The sequence below is a fragment of the Equus przewalskii genome, chromosome 4, assembly GCF_037783145.1.
Source record: "Equus przewalskii isolate Varuska chromosome 4, EquPr2, whole genome shotgun sequence".
NCBI classification, from domain to species: Eukaryota; Metazoa; Chordata; class Mammalia; order Perissodactyla; family Equidae; genus Equus; species Equus przewalskii.
The window spans coordinates 50096533-50113702 of record NC_091834.1 but is presented as its reverse complement, the minus strand read 5'-3'; the positions used below and the strand labels follow the sequence as shown (position 1 = coordinate 50113702).

The following is a 17170-nucleotide window of genomic DNA, read 5'->3' as shown; positions in this document are numbered from 1 at the left end:
GCTTCCAGTATGCTTGCTATGATTAGGATTTTGATCTCTGTGACCAGTTACCTTTACCTCTGTTTTCTTTACCTCTGTGCACTAAATTTACATCAATTTTCTACAGAATGGCGTGTGTTCTGCAGAATTGGCTCTTCCCTCGTGTTCTCGTTGCTATTGAGAAGGAAATACAAATAAAATGTTTGGACTCAACTCTCAGATAGGACTATGTTTCAACCAAGTAGAGCTATAAAAACATCATAAAACCACCCAGATTTACCCCAGCTTTCCAGCCTAGGGACAAAGTAAGGTCACACTAAGAGTCCCAGGGCAGCCGATTTCTGGCTCAGCCCAGTTAGTCCTATTGCTGTAGCCCAAGGTTCTTTCTATTGAAGGCGTCACTGGGTGCCCAAGACATACTCACCAAAGCTCATGAATGACCTGCCTTCTTTTTCTGCCGTGGGGGTCCCACTGTTTTCTCTGCTGCCCTGATCTGTGTTTCTCCTTTGATCCTCTCCTGGCTGTAATGCTCATGACTCCTTTTGAGGACATTGTTTTCTGGTGCTCCATCCTCCTGGAGCTGTGGTTGTAGCCACTCCTCTGCTCCGGTTCCACAGGCTCCATGCTGTTCCATCTGACCCGTGTTACACCCGCTTAGCAGGCGCAAAGCTGAAGTCCTATGTCCTCAATTGTCTGCAGGCCTTCTAGCATGACTATTTTTTAACTCGACCTGCTTATCAGTTAATTGGGCAGGCGTAGCAAACTGCTTGTTATGCCCCCAAATCTGGTCTCCCCCTCTTCCATATAAAATGGCTGCTTAGTTAACAGACTACTTCTCCAAGTCTGCCCTGCAGCTAAGTAAGGCCATGGAACTCTCACTAATGGAATACGAGAGTTTAAATATTTGGTCACTTACTTAGAAAGAAAGAGTTTGCCTTGTACATCATCTTTCCCCCTTTCCCCTGGGGAATGTCAACCACACAGATAAGGATAGCATCCTAGTGCAGTGGTTCTCAAAGTGTGTTCTGCAGACACCTGGAGATTCTTGAGGCTCTTTCAGGGAGTCTGGAAAGTCAAAAGTATTTTCATAATCATATTAAGATGTGATTTGCCTTTTTTACTGTTTTGCATTTGCACTGATGGTGCAAATGCAATGATGTGTAAAGTTGCTGGTGCCTTAGCATGAATCAAGGCAGTGACACCCAACTATACCAACAGTCATTACCTTCTTCACAGCCTTGCACTTGCAATAAAGCAAAACAAAAGAAAACAAAATGCTAGTTTCAGTTAAGAATGTCTGTGAAGAAGCATTAAAAATAATCAACGTAATTAAATCATTGCTGTTGAGTACATGTCTCCTTAATATCCTGTGTATGAAATAGGAAGTATGCATAAGCACTTCCGATGCATACGGAAATATGTGGTCTCAAGGAAAAGCACTTGTGTGATTGTTTGAGTTGTGAGTTGAACTATTCACTTTTCTCATAGAACACCATTTTTATTTGAAGAAATGATTGACAAACTATATTTTTTCAGACATTTGGCATATACTTTGTTGAAAATCAGCTTGTCACTTCAAGGGAAAAAAATGGATGATATTTGTTACCAATGATAAAATTTGAGTTTTCAAGCGAAAATTTGAATTTTGGAAACTATGTATTTGCCACCATGAATTTGGCAGCATCCTAATATTTAAAAACTTTTCTGATGAAATCAGTGGTGATATCAATGAATGTGATTTTCTGATATTGTGAAATAAAATGTGTCAACATTTGGAAGTTCTGAATATCTCAATGAACCAATGATTTCTAAAGGACCAAAGCATGATGTTAGAAAATTACGCATGGGTAAAAGATCCATTTGAAGCATAAAGTAAGAAATTTTGTTTGATAAATTTTGACAGATGTATTCAGTTCTATAATCACCACCACAGCAATAGATTTTAATGTGACAGAGTATAAAAAGTTTATTGATATTGTTTCAGATTCCATATTGCAACTAACCTTTAAGACACTGCCACTTGACTTTTGGTGTAGTATCAAAGAACAGTGTTCACAATTATCTGAGAAGGCTATTAAAAGTATGCTATTTTTCTCACCTATATATTTGTGTAAGGCTAGAGTCTTTTCACATACTTTAACTAAAACAACTTACTGCCCAGATTGAATGCTTCATTCAATCATCATCATCAGTGTCTTCTATTATTAAGCTAGACGTTAAAGAGATTTTCAAAAATACCAAATAATGCCACTCTTTTCACTACATTTTGAAGATAGTTATTCTTTGTAAAATAAGTTGGTTATATTAGCATAACAAGGAGTTTTTCCATGGTTTTAGAAAATGAATTAAACAAATATTTTAATAATTTTTCAGTTCTAATTTCGAATATAGTAAGTATCAATAGACGTTACCCACATAAACAGATGTCTTTGGGGTTCTCAATAATCTTTGAGTATAAAGAAGACCTGAGACCAAAACATTTGAGAACTCTGGCTTCAGTTATGGCAGAGCCACATGATGGAATCAGCCTGGACCGTTGGTGAGCTCTTATGACGTAGCCATCCCCTTCCAGACTGTTGTATGAAAAGGGAATATACCTCTATTTTGTTTGAATCACATGTATATTGGGGACTCTTTGCTCTAGCATCTTGGCCCATATCCTAAATAATATATTGGTCTAGAAAGTGATCTAATGAACACAATTAGAATTTTATTTCCCCTTCAACACCCCATAGCGTCCCCAAATCGAACTTGTGTACCTTGACTCCCAGCAATAGCTTGGATGGTTGAGCAGTGACTTTATTTCCTTAACTTTTCAGATGAATTCAGTCCTGAGCCAGTTAGTCTGAACATAGCAAGTCAATTGTCCTTGTCATGAAGGACCTCAGGATTCAGAAATGGAATGTTTATCAAGTAAATGTCTTATGACCATATTCATGACCATATTCTAGGACTCTTACACAAGGTTTTAATCTGCATTCTGTCTTTGTTCCCCTGATGTCAGTGTATTTGGTCTAGTTGTTATGGCAATAATATTTTTCTGAGACAACAGTGAAGGCATGTGATTTAACAAGTACAAGGATATCATTTGGGACAGTGGAAGAATACTTGGATTTGAAACTTTCTGGGGAAATTCATCATTGTTGGTCATCATGTTTATAATAAAATCCCTAGAACATGGGAATCACATTTTACTAATTTCTCTTTATTAGACTTTGCACAGTGGAAAAACTTGATTTACTACAATGCTCTTTAATGATAGCATTGCTGTTCTATTGTTTAAGCTCACATGGATCTAAGACCCCACAAATCCTAATTACTCAAGAGAGGAGAGGAAACCTCCTAGTCTCTTCTTCTTCTTCTTTTTTTTTTGGTGAGGAAGAATGCCCCTGAGCTAACAGCTGTTGCCAATCTTCCCCTTTTTTTTTGCTTGAGGAAGATTGTTGCTGAGTTAACATCTGTGCCAATCTCCCTCTATTTTGGATGTGGGATGCCACCACAGCATGGCTTGATGAGTGGTATGTAGGTCCATGCTTGGGATCCGAACTGGTGAACCCCAGGCTGCCAAAGTAGAGTGCGCAAACCCAAACACTATGCCACCAGCCCACCCCCCAGTCTCTTCCTTTTTAATGAGCCATGTTAAATTTTTTATTTTATCATTTCCTTGTTCAAAATATCATGAATAACTATTCATTTTCTCCACAAGCAAGTCTACGTCCTGTCCTTGGCATTTAGACTCTGTATAATTTGGCCTCATTCTACCCAGCCACTGGGACTCTTAGCAGGCAGCACAAAGCCCTGTAGGTGGCTGAGTCCACAAAAGAGGAAAGAAGGGAGAAGCATAAATTCCTTGGTCTGATACTATCACCACTGTCTTGAAAACACCTTTTATTCTCTTGTTCCTAGTCATACGCATCCGCAACATTACAACCCTGATTGAACTCAGCCTTCTACCTACTCTGAACCTGATCTAACTGAACCTCATCCAACAGCTGAGCATTGTTGGAGAAAAATCAAGCAACTGTGCTTTCTCCGTTGAAAAGCCTAACCACAGATCTTGAGCAGACACCCAACACAGACCGGCAGTCCTGCCAACTTCTCTCATATCTTCACTCGCCTGCTAACTGAGGTGACATCTTTTCTCTTCTAACTTCCTCATCTGATGACTTGTCTCATAATTTATTTTAAAAAGAATGGATAAAAATGACATGTATCTGCTCACACATATTTTACCTTTCCTCTTTTTATGATGAGAGAATTGTCCTCAGTTCCTATCTAACACAGTGCTCCCCACTCCTGGTCTCCTTATTTCTGCTTGTAGACCAGCCCTGTGAAATAGGAGAGAACATTTCTATGCTTTCTGGGAGACAATATTTATCATGCACACTTGCATTCATTGTGCCACAGATACATTGGCTTTCCTTCCGTCTTTTGAAATTTCTGTTGCAGGTCTCTTGCTCTTGTCCTTTTCTTCGCTTGGAACAATGTACATTTAGGTTGCAGCCCAGGTGTCACCTCCTCAGAGAAGCCTTGCTTGACCGTAGTAACCACGGTACCCTTCTGTATTAGTTTGCTAGGGCTGCCATAACAAAGTACCACAGCCTGGGTAACTTAAACAACAGACATTTATTTTCCCAGAGCCCTGGAGGCTAGAAATCTGAGATCAAGGTGTTTGCAGGGTGGGGTTCTTCTGAGGCTTCCCTCCTTGGCTTGTACATGGCTGTCTTCTCCCTGTGTCTTCACATGGTCTTCTCTCGGTGTGTCTGTGTCCAAATTTCCTCTTTCTACAAGGACACAAGCCCTAATGGATTAGGGCACACTCTAATGATCTCGTTTTAACCTAATTACCTCTTTAAATACAGTCCATCTATCTCCAGATATGGTCACATCCTGGGGTACGAGGGATTAAGACTTCAGTATATAAATTCTTGGGGGACACAGTTCAGCCCATAACAGCTTCCCTCGGTGACTCTCTATCCCATTGTGCCATTTTTTTCTTAGCATTTGTCACTATCTGAATTTATATTATTCCTCTATTTGTTTACATATGTCTTCCCCACTGGAATGTAAGCTCTAAGAATGGAGGGACTTCATCTCTCAGTTTCCTCATGCCTAGAACAGTGTCTAGCTCAAAACAGAAGCTCAATGCATGTTCATGGAATAACTGGAAAGGCAGTGAGGAGAGGGGAATAATTATGGATGCTTTGTCTCAACCTGGGATGGTTTCCGTTCTCCCTTCTGCACTATTGTTTTTTAGTTCTCCTGCTGTTAATGCTTCTATTTTCTCTTCAGATCCTTCAAGGCTTATAGCAAGTCATCCCTCTTTCTGGAAATCTTTCCAAATTCCACAGCATAGATTGAGTTTTCCAGTCTCTGAATCTTCTACAGAAGTTATTGCCTCAATTAATTATTTTGGCACGTCATATCATTGACTATTACTTTTGGTTGTTCTGTAACTGTTTCCAGTCTTCATTTTTGTGCTCCATCTCTCCAGCGAGGTAGTGATATGTCCAAGGGTGTCAACCATCATTTATATTTTGCTTCTGGGTACACTATGGAGTCCTAAATTAATAATGCAACTGAGTTAAACAGGCTTAGATGCAATTTCCCTTCCTTATTTAGAAGCAAAACCTGCACCTCCTGGCAAGGCACCATGAGTGGAGCTGGCAGCTCTGTGTGGTGTGCTTTCTGAAGCATAAGAGAAACCTGCTGCCCTGCCTGCACATTTCTGCACCATTCTCCCCTCTGCATTTGCTCACAGATGTCTAATGGGAACTTTCTGAGAAATTGTTAGGCTGAAAAATAGAGCAAGGAGTTTTTTTAAAAAATTGCTTTATTAAGATATTATTGACATACAAAAAGCTATAGATATTTAATGTTTCCAACTTATGTTTAGAGGTAAGTATACACCCTGTGAAACCATCATCACTATCAAGAGCAAGGTGTTTTAAATGTAAATATCTCTTAGGGGAGGCAAGGTATGACTTACACTCACATTTCCTGGCTGATTCTTGTCTATAAAACAGACTTAATAGAGAGTGGGAAGGGAGTGGATGCCTGAAGTGGGAAAAATGTGCTGAAAAAGGAACCTGAGGACCTGATTTACACTTTAGCCTGAGTCAGTCCTGGCCTGCACCAGCAGGCTGAAGAATTAGACAATACTTCCTTGAGACAGAATCAGGTATGACTGAGTATCTGCTTAGAGAACCATGGCTCAAACTTTCACTCTTAATATGAGCCATACGACCTTAGGAAAATTACTTAACTTCTTTGGGTCTGAGAATCCCCGTCTGTAAAATGGGGTTACTTCTAAGTTTATTGTGAGGATCAAGTTAGTGTTTAATAAATATTAACTATTATTATAGGGCACTTTTCTTAGTTTAAACCATTCTCACTGTATGTAAGAACAAACCTGTTCTCTTAGGAATGGTGGAGGGGGTGAGGGATTGGCTAACTGGCTTATACTTAAGGGATTGATATTCCTTCCCTGTCTGCTCTCTTATTAAGGGGAGTTGTCCTCAAACTTTTGGAGCCAAGGAGCTACTTTTTATGTTCTAGAAGGTTTGAAGTTACCAGCATGTAAATGTGAGGGGAAGTACGGATAATGAAAAATCTCAGAGCAAGTTGGAGTGGGTGTGGGGGTGATGGTGCTGACCTTGTCTCTGAGTGATATTGCCTCAGAGAGATTTTGGAAGGAACTAACTCCTTTACCACTGGGAATTCCATCAAACTATGGAAAGGTGGCTAGCCCTGAAAGAAAAATAGGTCTAAGAATATTCCCATTTTAGAATAAACTAAAGCCCAGTGAACTGACTTGAATGAAAGTCCTACAGAGGAACTCTAGCCAAGTGTCTTTTCACGACTTTATGCTGCCTTTCCCATACACTTCAGAAATGAATTGAACTGAAAAGTGCCGAAACTCAAAGAATATTCTAGAAATCCATGTGGAACGTCTCAGAGGTAGATTTGACCTTGTAAATAGTTTAGAAACACAATGTTTATACTACATCAAGATTTTCAAAGGTCCCATCTACTTTGAGGCCAATTTTACACTCTGGAAACGTACACCTCTTCCTGCTGGCTATCAAAACAGCCTTGAAGTGGTGGGCATAAAGACTCATGGTCATGTAACATTCCTTTTAGACACATATCAGAATATTTGTTATTACATTACTGCCCAAACACCCACAGAATCTCAGGAGGTCAAAGAGGATTAATGTTGCAGAATTTAGTCCCACCCATTTCTCTTTCATTCAAATCAAACTTTTGAAATGATTGCTGTCGGGAGTTGATTTTTGCTTCTAATAAGGGATAAGGGAAAGATGTGTGACCACTCTGGTCTCAGTCTTTGGAGTCAAGCCATATTCTGGAACTGTTTTATTTGGAAACTACAGCTAAGTCATAGCAAGGAAATCATCCAACATGAATTACATGACCCAGCTTGCAGGTGAGGAATGGGAAGGAGTTGGCCTTACACAGTACAACATGTAATGGGCAATCAGAAAGTATCCTATAAAGTGCCCATTAGCTACTGAAGGTTGAAAAATGGCTTGCTTACAGCTGAAGCTGGTAATTTGGGTCAATAAAATTGTCAGATTCACCTATCTCAGCCATAAATCTCATGCCATAAATCATGGTCAATGACCAGACTCTTCTGCATAATTTCCTTAACTGGTCTGTAAACAGTATAAAGTACCTATATTATCTACAGTGCACATTAGATTAGAGGAAGGCATATTTTATGTCAACCACAGGGCCTAAAGGCACTAGTACACAGTAAGAGTCCATTACATGTGCATTAATTTCATAGAGTTTGTTAAAATGATGAAAATGTTTTAATAGCCCCCAAAATATTTATTTTCTTATTTTGCAGAGTAATAAAGCCATTCATCTATTTATTTACTAATTTAATAAATATTTAGAATGCCTAATCTAAGCACTAACTCTCATCCTTACTAATTGAGTGAACTTTGGCAATTACTAACTATTCTGCCTCAGTTTCCTCATGTGTAAAATTAGGAAGATAATAGTATTTACCTCCTAAGGTTTTTGTGATCATTCAATGAATGAATATACATGAAATGCTTAGACAAATAGACTGTCTCAAACATTATAAACATTAACATTAATTATTTTTGGTATAGGACAATGATTATATAGCTGGACATCAAATTACCCTAAAATTTAGTGGCTTAAAACAACACATGTTTATTATCTCACAGTTTCTGTAGGTTGGGAATCTGAGCATGGCTTAGCTGGGTCATTTACTTCACAGGCTGCTATCAAGGTGTCCACTGGGCTGTAGTCATCTCAAGGCTCAACTGTGGAAAGCTCACAAACAAACTTGTTGGCAGGATTTAGTTCCTGAATGGTTATTGGCAAGTAGTTCCCCTCACTTCCTTGCCATTTGGATCTTTCCAAAATGGCTGCTTTCTTTGTCAAAGCATGCAGCTTGAGAAGTTAATAGATTAGAATCAGCTAGCAAGACACAAGTCATGGTCTTTTACAACCTAATTATGGAAGTGATGTTCCTTCACTCTTGCCATATTTATTGATTCGAAGTGAGTCACCAGGTTCAGCTCGCACTTAGGAGAGAGTATTATGCAAGAGTCAAGAAGGGTCAGGGATCACTGGAGGCCATGTTAGAAGCTGTCTACCATAATGATGAACAACACAAACTTAAGGCTTGTGTGTTTATTGGGGAAAACAGACATTAAAAATAATTCTGGAATAAAATACCAATTAAAAATTGTGATAAGCACTATGAGTTGGAAATACAATGTTTGATAATAAATTACCATATTGGTACCTGATTTGAGTTGGCATATTTCAAATGAAGGCATCTCTGAAAAAATAATTTTTAGTTTCAGATTTGAAGGATGAGTAGAGTTAGCCAGGGTGGAGCAGGGAGAGAGATGAGCCCTCTTAGAAGAGTGAACAGACAATGTGTAGGCCTTGAGATAGATGAGCACCAGCAGGTGACCTCTCCATGTGGCTTGAGATTTTCACAGCACAGTGGGTAGTTTCTAAGATAGAGTGCTCGAAGAGAAGGAAGCAGAGCAGGAGCTGACAGGTCAAGCTGCAGGGCATCCCTTCCATGGTATTCTATTGATCAAAGCAGTTACAGGTTCAGACCGGAGTCAAGGGAAAGGGTAATAAACTCTACCTTTGAAGGAGCAGCATGCTTGCACGAGAACTGGCAGAATTGTTTGGGGCATCCTTGGAAAATAACAACCACAATGGGTGATTTTAGCAAGAGTAATTTAGATTCAAGTTCAAAATTGGATGAGAGGTAACAAAGCCTGTATAGATACCTGTTTAAGAAGCTTAGATGGGGCTGGGAGATGAGACTTAGCTGGGTAACTGGAAGAAGGTGGGTTAAAGAGAGGACTTTAAAGTGATGTTTGTATGTTTAGGGAATAATGCTATAGAGAAGAGCTTGAAGATCATGATATAGATGGACCAGTGGTTGAAACAGGTTTCTGAGAGATGGGAGGAGAAGGAATTCAGAACAAAAATTTGGGGGATTGGGCTTAGACAGAACTTTTTCCATTGTAACAGGAAAAAAAGAGGAGAAGGTAGGAGTGGATGCAGGTAGTTGAAGGCTGACTTCCATTGGTTTGGGGATCCCAAGTAGTATAAACCCAGCAACACACACAGAATGCAGAAAAGAAGAGTGTGGGCAAGATGGGAGAACTCTGCACTGCAAAAGGGAAGGGAAGAGAAGAATAAGGGAGTGATCGTAGATGCAAGGGAACCCACTCAAGGAAAAATTTTAATTTGTATGTTGCTTCCTCAACAGGTTGTTATTGCAGGATTGATTCTCGTTTTATCTCCGGAACAGGAAACAGCACAAAGAAGGTTTTATTCAGTTGCATGTTCTCTGTTCTCTCCTGTTGGATTTCCTTCTTAAGTTAAGCTAAGCTGGACAAAACAGGAAAAATTTCTTTCAGAAGCAGACAGACCCCAGGCTTTGTTCTTCAGCCCTTGTGGCTTTTTCACTTGTGGAGTATCTCACTGGGTTCCAGATCAGCACTGTGTCCTCAGCTTTGATTAAAGGTTTATATAAGAAACACAGGCATGAAAAAATGCACAACATTGTTTACTGCACCTCATGGTGTCCATTACTTCTCATTTCAGGCCCTGCATGATTTACTCTTTCTGCATTTTGCTCTCAGAACTTTTTCTCTTTTGAAGGAATAGTCTGTTTAATTTTATTGCATAATTAAAATGCCAAAGCAATCACTGTTTTTTGCTTTTTTTTTTTGCATGGGGTGTCAGGGTCTTAGACCTAAATTTAGTACTGCATCTATAGATGGTCATGGCGTAGAGTACAAGAGTACAGAGTTTGAAGTTTTATTTCTCTAAGCCACAGTTTTCTCATCTGTAAAATGAGATATTGTTGAAGCCTATTTTATAAGGTGATTTTGAGGATTAAATGAGTTAATACATGTGAAGTACTAGAATACTACTTGGCATTTGATTGTTTGCTCTATTAGTCTTGATTATATCCTTCAATTTGCAGTGGCTGATTTGCAAAGGGAGAACTTCAGTTTCTGGGCTCTCATTTCTAAAGTAGGTCCACATATGTCCGACATAGTCATCTTTTCATTTCTTTCTTCCAAAACATTTTCCAGAATTTTTTTTTTTTTTTTTTGATCTCTCTATCCTTTTCTGTAGGGCCTAGAGTAGATCGTTTCTAAGGAATCTTCCAGTTCTTCAGCCATATGTATTTTATGACTCTTCTCCATGGAGGTAGGGATAAAAGAGAAATATTTATTCAAGGCAATAATATGAATGGTTCTAACTTAACACTGAAGGACTTTTTATTTATTTTTGACCTGGAAAGTGGATTTTAATTTAACACATGATATTCTTCCTGTAAACTTTCTCCATACCTGGTGTGGATGGATGGGCTGAGCAAACACAGTGTTCACTGGCTCATATTAACTCGTAAAGGCAGGGTAAGAAAGCTTCAAAATCTTTAGCGCGTAGGGACATAGAATCTACACGTATAAACAAAGAGATTATTATTTACCATTAGCATGAGAAAAAAACCCAAGGGTGTCCACATCATTTGAGGCACCCAGAGATTTTATTGTTACTTAAACATTGTGTTGTGAGATAATTATTTCCTTGTTCAAATAAAGTTGATGGTCTTTTTTTCTAAAATGTTATAGAGAATTGATACATGAAGTAGAAGATTGGAAAAGATAAACTCTAATGTCTTTTCAACTCTTAATATTCATGCTTTTGTAATCTTGTCTTCAGAGCATTGAGTCTGGAATTTCTCTACTCACTTGTGATGGCCTCATCTGAGATTAGGTAAGTCATTTTGATTTTATAGTGGGGCTGAGTGTCAGGGCATCCCAAACATAAGCAATCAGACCTTTCCCTGTGTGCTCTAATTAATTCCTCTGAGGCCAACTGTAACTGTTGTTTCAAGATCTGGCTCTAAGTGTGCATTCTTTCAGATCACAGTATGATATTTTCCTCTATTTGTAGCTCTATCATAAGAAGGATTATCAAATCCTGGTTAAGGGTTGGCTAGGTTAGTTGTACATTTGCATGAAATCAGGGAGTTTTTTCTTTTTCATTTTGTATCTAGCTTGTCACAAAAGACAAAAGGGATTTCTTCTATCTGAAGTATCAGGAGTTCACTGGCTGTCACCCAAAGCTTCGAATCAGGCTGGGGTCTCCTTACCAGATTTGATGCTTCGTTTGCACTGTTATGATTATTTGGGGCTATACTTGAAGTTAAAGGCATGAGTATGGGTGGAGGAAGGCAGTTATCTAGAGTCTAAGGCATGGGCGTTGGGAGAGCTCTGCTTACATCCTGAATCTTCCAGAATGAAACTCACTCCTTCAGAAAGGGCCAGCATGCTATAAATGTATCAACAGGGTCATACTGACCCTGTATTTAAAATATCCAGATGCACAGACGTCTCAATCCCATTGCGCAGAAAGAAAACACCCAGCTTAGGTGTGCCCAACATCTTGGTAGACAGTACATAATTATTAGAATAGTGGATAATCACTGCCAAGTATTGCTTTTAATGTATGGCATTGATAACCAAAATGGGTCTGGGGCTTTCTCTTTTAATCTTTGACAACGTCACACTTACTAGGAAAGATGAGCAAAAATGTGTGAATTTAGGGTTGCTTTTCTCTAATAATTCTTTTACTAGGCCATCAGGATTTTTTTTTTTTATTATAAACAATCTTGTATTGTTCTCTAATTATTTAACCTGTGGACTAGAAGCGTTTCAATGATAGGTACTTCGCTTCCTTAACTCCCTTTATATCTTAGTGCCTTTTCCAACACTAGCTCAAAAGTAAAATAACTAACTTCTTGGGACTTATTCTTTGATTGACTAAGAAATAGAGTTTGGTTCTAACTGTTAAAAATTGATTAAAGAAGACAATTTAGTTGATACAAACAAACTTTAATACTTCATGAAGTGGGCAGTCTCCATTTGGAGAACTACAAAATGGGGTGGAAGGCAGGAAGGTATTATCGGATAAAGAATAAAGAACAAGGAATGGAAAAATGGAAAATATCCGGTTGGCTGGGGCCACATAGTCAAGTTTGTTTGGATATTTGGGGTGAGAAGGAACAAGAAAATAAGTATAGAGCCCAGCATTGTCTTGGTATTGGGGGATTGGCTAACTGAATATACTGCATTTTGGATCAAGCAGAGCATTTATAGGGACATGAAAGTTCTCTAAGTTTCAGTTTGCTGATATTGCACCTGGGGCAGGAACGGCTCCATCTTGGGCCTAGAAAGTTACTGCAATGCAACTGATGCATTAAAAATCAGACTTTTAGCTTCTATTTCTTCAGATTATACTAGGTGCTCTAACAATTGGAAGATGTGGAATACAACTGCACACGTTCCCCTCGGTGAAGAGTTATTGTGTCAAAATGAGGGGGATAGGGGAGGGCAAGAGGCAGAGAAGAGGCCCAGAATGGGAGTGAGGACCAGCTTCCCCAGGGCCTAGCACATTGCCTGCCTGGTATACGGTGGCCACTGGTAGAGGCTGGTTGATGAATGAATGAATGTATGAAAGCTGAATTAATCTGGACAAACAAGTGGGTTAGTTCCAAATCTTCCCTGTCTTTTCTTGGGAAAGCTGAATTAAATCCAGCTGTTCTTCAGACTGCCAAGCCACTTTTGAGCAAGTTCCTTTCTATTTCTTCCATTTCTATTTATTTTCCCCTTGAGTGCTGAAAAAATAAAAGCCTCACTAATTATTTATTCTTTATAAGGGTTGGCCGTTGTACTTAACTTTTTCTTAATTGTTCACATTCTGCATATTTACTTATTTTTCCTAATGCTCTTCCATTCCCAGTAAGATCTTATTTTGTGACTGTAGTGATTAAAGTGCAGAGGGTTTCCTATCTGGGTCTCGTTATTTGTCCTTTTCACATGTCTCTGCTATAAATTTTCCCTAATACCAATTTTCTTATCTAAGCTGACCACCTCACTGACTATATAAATGTGACTTGGAAGTTTCAAATGACTCAAGGCGTTGTATCTCTTGCATTTAGAACAAAATGTTTCAAAAACAGGGATGTGCAATTCAGTTCTTTCTCAGAAATTCTCTTAGGCTTTTAGAATGTATGCACATCAATGAGATTCACTGATTGAATGTGACACCTGACCAGCTGGGTGAGAACATATCTGTAAGTAAATTTTACCCCATGAGCAGCCTCCTGGCACCAATAGGTCTTATAGGCTGCAATTATAGGAATTAATAAGGAAGAACAGAAAAACTCTGAATTGGAGCAGCCCCTGGCATATCCAGCTTTCCTACACCCATTAGCCACATAACTTAAAAGAAAATACATTAGCATTAGAGTCAATTTTAAGGAAAAGAAAAAAAATCCCATTAGTTTATTCTACAATGCTGTTCATTATAATATCTTCCAATACTTGTTCACATACTACTATTTTTAAAATAGTAATGATTATATGATACATGCAACTTTGTATTCTGTTCTTTTCTTGACCTTATTCATATCATTATATTTTCTTTGTTATTATAGCATTTATAGTTTACCTTGTTTCTGCCCTCATTTACCATATCTTCCCCTTTCTTCTTACATATTAGCTAATGTTATTACTACTGCCTAACTTCTAAATTACTTTGCAATACCATGGACAAAGCCAACCAAAGCACAGCCATATTCAAACTCGTTCTATCCATCCTTCTCTTCCCCGCTCTCCCTTCCCCTCTTCTCTTCTTCCTCCAGCTCCTCCTCCTCCATTCCTCTCTCCCTCTCCCTCTCCCCTTCTGGTGCACAGAATTGGATTGATTTAATTAACCATGCTCCTAAGTTAGTAAGAAAATATCGTAAGTCATCTAGGCATAGTCCTTATTTTATGACCCTTCTTTGCCTTGTTCCTAAACTTGAGTCCCATTCACAAAATATTCTGATATTTAGGTGGTCATTTTGCACATTCCCTGACTAACAGATACTTCAGGGTTCCTAGGGCAAGTCATTCCTCTTTTTTTGGAAAGAAGGAAATTTTCTCATATTTTCCACATTCATTGATTGCGCTGGTTTCAGTGATAAATATGGTGGAACAGTGGTTCTCAAATTTTAGTGTGCTCGTTTTCACCTGGAACGCGTGTTAAAACAGATTGCTGGGCCCCAGATTCAGAATCTCTCATTTAGTAGGTCTTGGGTGGGGTCCAACAATTTGCATTTCCAGGTGATACTGATAATGATGTTCAACCACTCTAATGAGGGAACTGCCTCATTAGAGGATTTCTACCTTTTTTATTAAAGCACAGGTGAAAAGGAATTGGGGTTTTTTTTAAGGAAGAGGGCTTTGCCTCAGGTCAGAAACCCAAGGATTTACTCAGCCTACATATTGTTCTAAGTCTGGAAGGCACCTCTGCTACCAAAAACCATTTAGCGATACTCGTCAATCCAGGGAGGAGGTATGTGCTTTTACTATTTATTTAGCGATGAGGTCAGGTCTTTCTTTTAATTTATGAGTTATAAGTAAAATTCCACCATAACCCTCTCAGAGAGTCCAAAAATTTAATTGCATAAAGTGAATTCCATAACTTCCACATTAATGAAAGAGCTGTGGAGAGCCAACTTGTAGAAATGTACAGCCAATGGCCTTATGTCTAAATGAGTGTCAATTGCAGTCCAATTATCTGTGGGCTCCATTTTAACATTTTAGTTATTTCTAATCCTTGGTCCCTTTACATGAGGGTAATCAAAAAATAAAACTTTATAAATGTGGAATGCAAAAAAATCAGCTGATTTGGGCTAGCAGTGCAAAACACAGAGGAAGGAGCAGTGTTAAAGCTTTGGCAAGACAGCAAAAGATGCAGTTTTGGGATAAAGAGATCTTCACTTACCTCTCCTCTTTTCCTCCCTTTTCTAGTTCTTTCTTTCTACAGCCATTTATTGCGCGATGAAAAAGTGAACATAAGCTTAACCCATGGCCAGGTAATAGTAGATGTTCAATAAATACTTGCTGCATAAAAGAAAAAATGGACAAAAAGAGGTAGATGTGAAGTTCTGTGGGAGTGGAGAGTGGGGTGATGACATTGTTGCTAAGTGTCATTGTCGGAGCCTTAGGGGACTTTGAGATCGTCCTGCCTCAGATATTACTGCAGGAATGTCATCCCACCATCCAAACTCATGTAGTGATTAGATCTAAGTGTATAGTACAGATCTTCCTGAAAGCATGACACGGTAAGCTGTTAACAATCATTTTAACATGTCGATGTGAATTCATGTTTCCCACGAAATGTGTTATGACTTGGGCATTTTACAGAGAAAGGCAGATTGGGATGATTAGGAGGGAGACAGGGTGAATTTGGACCTGAGGCACTTCCTGGACAGGCTGCCACCAACAGATACCCTCAGTACCTAGGCTCATAGAAAAAAGACACATGCTCAGAGAGGGTGCACTAGATACTGCAGAGGAAAATTTGTTCACCTCTCAGGGATCAGCCCTGCTCTTAGGGTTCTTTATGCCAGGACCTCACCTAGAGGCCTTTCGTTAAAGCACAGATTGCTGGACTCCATCCTCAGTCATTCTGATCCAGCACATATGGATGGAGCCCCTGAACTTGCTTTTCTAACAAGTTCCAGGTGATTTTGATGCTCCTGGTCCAGGGACCACAATTTGAGACCCATTGCTTCAGTTATTTCTGAGCAAAATGCAGACTTCTCAGTTAATATTTTATCTTTAGTAATGAGGGTAAAAAGATTAGAAATGGCTGTAATATTATATTTTAAAGAAATGATATGGTTTTAATGGACTCAAATTTACTGAGAATGTGTTAGAGACTTTCTGTTCCTCCCAGGAGGGCATATAACTAAAAAAGTTTTTTATTGTGATCAGGTCCAAATAGCAAACTGAAATTGTTTTAAGAAATAAGATTAATAAGTTATGTATTGGGGGAGAAAAACCTGTGGCTGTGTATTTTTGGAGGTTTATTATCTTTCAGGTTTAGTACATAATAATTTTTCTACTCCACTGTACATGATTAGAAAAGGAAAACCCGTCCCCCAATCATGAGTAAAAATGAAGGTTAAAAAGTAACATGGCCAGCGTCTGTGTGTGTGTGCACATGCACACACAATCTTGGAGGAAAAGGAGATCTGTTGTAACATTTCAATAGCACGGATGTTTTAGATAAGTATAAGTCAAGGTAAATATTTAAAATTTCCATCTTAGCTTGGGAAGTCCAGCACACAATAACCAGAAGTTTTCTGTAACAGTAAACAACCTATCTTTTACATCCCTTTTGTGTTTTAACAACGGTTGCTTGAACGTACATTGACTCAGTGATTTTAATCTAAGTAGAAGCAGTCTTTTATTTATTTTCCTTTTGATAAACAGCTATGAGGAGGGGATGCTTTAAATGAGTTTCATGACAGTGACAATAACAATCATCATAATTTATGTTTGTTATCTAGTTATTCAGGATATAGTTTCATATCAACTATTGTTTCTTCTGAATGCCATAAATAAATCAAGATGCTGCTATCAGCTCACTAATGTTATAAGGTCACTTTGAAGTACTCACAAAGCAAATATTATCATATCTGTGTTACATATTGGATCCAGGGATCCTGGATGATAAAATTGGTTCCCTATACTTACTCAGCCTGGGTTAATATAAGAGAAATAATGAAATCAAATAGGTGATA

At 38.6% G+C, this 17170-nt stretch overlaps 1 long non-coding RNA gene across 2 annotated transcripts in view; it reads left to right on the top strand.

The window, feature by feature from the left end:
* LOC139082814 (uncharacterized) overlaps positions 1-17170 on the top strand; it is a 68823-nt gene that overhangs the window by 11251 nt on the left and 40402 nt on the right. For both annotated transcript variants that reach the window (XR_011539072.1, XR_011539073.1), the window contains one exon: positions 11251-11304. This is a non-coding gene — a long non-coding RNA (uncharacterized lncRNA). The remainder of the gene's footprint in view (positions 1-11250; positions 11305-17170) is intronic.